General features: G+C 27.1%; 1 protein-coding gene across 2 annotated transcripts in view; it reads right to left on the reverse strand.

Annotated features, from left to right (window-relative positions):
- Positions 1-4499, reverse strand: part of LOC113385018 (synaptotagmin-7) — a 51125-nt gene extending 46626 nt beyond the window's left edge. For both annotated transcript variants that reach the window (XM_026622818.1, XM_026622817.1), the window contains exon 1: positions 4363-4499. The gene's annotated coding sequence lies outside the window, so the exon portion shown is untranslated. The remainder of the gene's footprint in view (positions 1-4362) is intronic.
- Between the last annotated feature and the right edge of the window lie 1501 nt (positions 4500-6000).

A 6000-nucleotide genomic window follows, 5' to 3' on the forward strand; every position in this document is an offset into this window, starting at 1 on the left:
AAAAGTGAAAAATTTTTCGTCCACGTTTAAGCCCGCAATTCTGAACCGATTATGAAAATTCAAAAACTGTTCGAAAGATATTAGTTGGGCATGATGCTGATTAATTTTAGGTGAAAAACTACAGAGGCGTTTTCTTGTAATTAACTGTTGATAAAAAATTGGAGCCGATTTTTATGGAACTTTTTTTGGCGATATATATCATGCTCTTATAGAACTTACTGAAATATTACTGCCTTACGACAAGTAATTTAATTTTAAAAATTCATCAAAGTTTGAGATAATGAGTATTTGTTTTGACGTTTGTTAAAATCAAAATTAGACGATTTACTTGGTATGACAGAGTACTTGGTCTTATTGAACATACTAAACCATTAAAGTCCTACAAAAACCGGTTCAATTATAAAAATTGTTGATTTTTGAAAATTTGCTTTTAGAAAATATTCCGAGTTAACGAGTTTATGTGTTATGAATCCACTCGGAATACTTTTAATCGCTCATAAATTAATTTTTTTTATTGATTAAGTGTCGATTATTAACACATATCGGGAAGTTCATGTAAATTACCAATACCAACTAGTTATATAATGATTCTCAACTTTTAAAGAAGTTTAAAACTTTGCTCCATATGAGTATTTTTATACGTTGGTAAAATATCTAATATTTTCGATGTACCTACGCTTATTAGGAAACGAAAACGAAGCTTCAAAAATAAAATAATTTTTCATTATTTAGTCAACCCTCCGTTAACGCGGCAAGTGCGTACCGTACAGTATGGGGACTGGCTATGAAAAAAACTCGTATTTAACATACAATTCAGGCTAATTCGTAGTGCGTTCTATGGAAACTTATATAGTGCAGTATGGGAACCGTGCTATGATAAACTCAGAATTAGTACAAATCGCACCATTTTTATCGTGCTGTATGGAGATCAAGAAATACAACCTGTAGTAAGAGTAATACGGACGAAATGACGTCTATGACATAGACACCTTATTCAAAAATTGGCGCAACGCAGTTGCATAAACGTATAAAAGCAATTCTCACTTGAGATCATATTTAAAAAATATGACCTTAAGTGAAAATTTGTCATCAAAGCTGCATGATGCCGTCCTGGTAGGATCAAACCACCAAACCCACAACTATTTTGGGCTAGTCAACGTTCTAATTACGCCACCGCTTGGCCCAAGGTTCAAAAAATAATGTGAAATAGTATTCTCAATGTGGGTGGAAAATTCTAATAGCAGCATTTGACATTTGACATTCTATTTCTATATGGGCGAATTCTATCACTAGTATGAAATGAAAAATAGATATCGGTAAAATTCTTCTAGCCACAGTTTGGTAACAAAATATTTGCGTCAATAACGAGTGTATGAGTATGAAAGAGTTGTCAACAAAATTGTTTCGCGATAAAATCTACAAAATAGATTTTTTAAAAAACCCACACGCATATATGTTATAAAGAAATAAAAAACTCTTACTTCTTTATCTACATTTAGTTTTTCATACATTGCCAAAAAAAAGATTTAATCATATTTGACTATAAAAGTTTCGAAATATACAAATATATTATATACATATTAAAAAATTGTAAAATATTTATGAAAAAGTAACTCAACAAAATGTGATTTCAAGGAACACTTGCTATTAGTTAAAAAATAATATATTCCTAATTAAAAACATACCTAACTACATATTGAATACATTACAAAAAAAATCAAACTAATAAAACTAAAGTTTTGAGACGTAATGTTTGGTCATTTGTAAATTTATAAAAATATGTTATAACATCTAATACTTTTTGCAGTATCATCTATGTCGTGTAAAAATATTAACCGAATTTAATCTCTTAATACGTTAAAAGCATTAAAAAATATATCACCTATAGCTCAAATAGTTTTTATACATATAATATATAAACAACAATTATAAAAGGAAGAACTTCAATATCATTAATAAAAGGAAAATAGTTTGTTCAAAAAATTTTAATTATCAATTTTGTATGCGAATTATGTTATTTGTGTATGGATAAGGGTCCTTAAAATTGCAGAATATTAAATTTAAACATATTCAATTATCAAAATTGTTTAAGTACTGTTCATATATCAAATGCCCATTTTTAGGCAAACAAAATGACCAGATTTGTCAAAATCCAATCTGTATAACAACAAGTAGAAAGACAAGACTTGTGTTGCAGAGCAAATCTACCTATTTTTGTTCTCTTGACAACATTAAGATAAATCGAATAACTTAGGCTTTCTTCTGTAAATGTGACAGGACAATTGTGTCTAAAGATAGAAACATTTACACTAATAGATCCCGGATTTTTTTCCTATCCATCCTAAAAACAAAATGATCTTGCAAAGTTAGAATACAAAAACACATATAAAATATTTTTCAGTTACAATATTAAATCCTGCGGGAAGTAAATTAAATCCTTGAAAATGATTTGAAAAGGCACTACTCAAATAGAAAAAATCATTTTAACCTGGAGCCATCTGATATTAAAAAAGCTTTTGCTATACATAAAGTATCATTCATATAATTAATGTGAAGTCATATTACTTGAACAATGTAATGAAATTCTAGTTCATTAAAGAGGAAAAGGCTTTTTATAAAATCCCAAATAAACAAATTTTTCATAATAAAATTATTGCAACAATATTACGAGTATACATTACAGTATGTATTACATACGTATATTGTATATCAATATGTATGTAAGGTGAAAAGATGCTAAAATATTAATATTAGGTATTTTAAGGATCCATATTAAGCAAATACTTAAAACTATTATTTAATTTTCAATAAAATTTACAAAATATTAGTCAAAACAATTCTCAAGTTACATATTTTAAACACAATTAGAAAAAAACTGAACAGATGATTATAACAATTTGAGAATATTAAAAACAATGAATTATCAAATGTTTCGGAGTGACTAGAAACATTAGAAAAATATAAAATTAGCAACTTGGTTTACGAAAAATAATATGTATATTTGAATATTGATGTGCGATAACTATTTCATAATGCATCCAAAATTAAATGGGTTAAAAAAATTACTGAGTAAATAAAATTATTATAAAAAAGTTATTTAAATAAAATATTATTAACTTTCCGTAGGATAAGTTATTGTAATGGGCCGAAAATAGAAATTGAAAATTTTTACATTTCTCGACGTTTTGAAGGTTTCTGAACATTTTGGCATACCTCAGAAAAAATGGATGTGTGTGCGTATGTATGTATAGATACAATTTTTCGTCCACGTTTTTGGGCGCACGAATCGACCGATTTGAATGATTCAAAAAACATGCAATTCATATTTATAAGGAGTTGTGCTGATTAGTTTTTGCCAAAGGCAGGTCCAGCAGTTACGGAGATAAAGAGCAAAGAGTGCAGAAAATAAAAATCGAGTTTTTGAAAGAACGGAGCATCCGATTTGAATGATCAAAAAAACATTCAATTAGTAATGATTGGGAGAAGTGGTTATAAGTTTTTGGCAAAGGCAGGCCTAGCCATTTCTGAAACACAAAGCTGTGCAGAAAATGGCAGTTTTTGAGAGAACTAAGCGGCCGATTTGAATGATTCAAAAAACTTTCTGCTTGTTTTAACAAAATAATTGATTTTGGAAAAAAAATTTGTTTCATATCGAAAATAATTCAGATTTTAATCGTAATTCTGACTAAAATTCTAATGTAATTTTAACAAATATGTTCAACTTTGCAATTCAGTTTATAAAATTCTTATAAATATTAGACAATGTTACAATATTTAAAATAATCTATTTGAAAACATTCAGTATTTTTCGAACATTTTGTTACGGTACGGGAAGTTCCAGCAATTTGCCATACACCCCACTAGTTTCAAATTGATTTTCTTATATGTAAGAGATTAAATGAAATACGAATTTAAAATAATATATTTGTCCACAAATTGTAGAATTATAGTATGTTACCACTATGAAATTTAATTTGACGTAAAAATGTGTATCAATAATTATGCGCTGATTGTGAATATCCAACCTGTGAGTATCAATTCATAATATAAATATATTATGATAAAAATAACCTATAAATATTATCAAGACTTTCGTCAATTTGCCAATACACGTGAGGCACATTTCTATTGTAAATTATTCCTTCGCCAAAAGTACATTCTTAACTGAAGTCAAATATATACTTTTGTATAAATAAATTTTATGAATTTGTAATAATTATTACTGTTTGTGCCACGAAGGCAATCTAGATTTATAACTGTTACATAAATATTTTCTTTCTTACAAGGGCAATTTTCACAAAATTAATGGCGGCTACTTAGATTGGTGATTTGGACTGTCTAGTAAATCTACAAGTAAAATACCTGTGTATTTAGGGTAGTTGTAAACAATCCTCACTTATATTAGATATTTAACACTTCACTATGCACTAGCTCAATCGTTTAATCAACTTTTGAAATATTAGAATAATCATTGCACAAATACAAAACAATACTGACAATTATGGCGTCACCCTACACAATTAATAGGCGTCACTTTGCAAACAGATCTGACGCAAAAATGACGGACCTCAGGCGGGAGCGTTAGTGTGAAGTCAGCTATTTTGTTTAGCGCGTAATTTGAATGTTCTAGTTTTAATCACTTATAATGTAATTCTGCATTATAAGTGGAAAAGTTATTTGTTATAAACTAGTTATTTGTACATCAAAACTTGCATTTGATTGGTTAATACGAAAAATATGATAACATTAATATTAATTTAGTATGGGAATGGAAGAAACTATTGACTAAATGAAAATTTACTATTTTTCACATAGTTCATATTGAAATTGTATACAACTACCATGCAAATAATTGCTTTATCAGAAATACTAGTATTTGTGTAATTTGACTAGGACAACAATATATATATATATATATATATATATATATATATACATATATATATATATATATATATATATATATATATATATATATATATATTATACTTCGGGATTTTTATTTCCAGTCACGATTCTCTTTGGCGAAGTCCAAACAAAACGCAGCCAAAATAATAATTTTTGCATTCATTCTAGTATTTCAATATACATCTCTTTTCTCTCAATCTCTGGTAATACAAACACAAATACTAGCAGCGGTTAAATTATATATATATATATATATATATATATATATATATATATATATATTTTCAAATATATGTTTGTCATATATTTTTGAAGATTGAATAAATAATACTTACTCCAATTGCGCTCTGTTTGTGAATTGCCATTGAAGATTAGCCGGATGAAACATGAAACAAACAAATATATTATATTAGTTTAAGTACATATAATTTATAGAAATGTACATGCATTTATAAGCTTAATATATATATATATATATATATATATATTTATATATATATATATATATATATTCTGCAAACATTAGAACGCTTTATGGTATTAACGCCAGCAAATATTTGATGTAAATTGTTTGTTGAACTAAATTTAATTATTTGTGTTAGCATAATTAATGTATACACGGATGGGACAGAATACTTTCCTACGACATATTGATTCATGTGTCCTGATATATATATATATATATATATATATATATATATATATATAGGGATAGTTTTGTCGACGTTGATACCTATTTGAAGTATTTTGCAGCGCAATCGTCAAATTATAAAAATGATTCAATGGATTTTTTATTCTATTAGACGTTTCAACACTTTATGTGTGTCATCATTCAGTAATCTAAAAAACATTACATAAATAACTATAGTTGATATTAAATGTAAAAATATAAAATAGAGAAAATTATATACATACCAAACCAGGAAAAACAAAAAAATATACTTTAATTTTGTGTATATATATATATATATATATTTGTATTTTTCCTGGTTAAAAACAGGTCGTGCCGAATGATTTTATAGTCTATTAAATGAACAAAGTGTTTTAGGAGGTCCGTGTTATCAGAGAGCTGTCGCAATTTCAGCTCCAGGA

The sequence above is a fragment of the Ctenocephalides felis genome, unplaced genomic scaffold, assembly GCF_003426905.1.
Source record: "Ctenocephalides felis isolate EL2017-DRISC unplaced genomic scaffold, ASM342690v1 CF-g0.4_SCAFFOLD_03571, whole genome shotgun sequence".
NCBI classification, from domain to species: domain Eukaryota; kingdom Metazoa; phylum Arthropoda; class Insecta; order Siphonaptera; family Pulicidae; genus Ctenocephalides; species Ctenocephalides felis.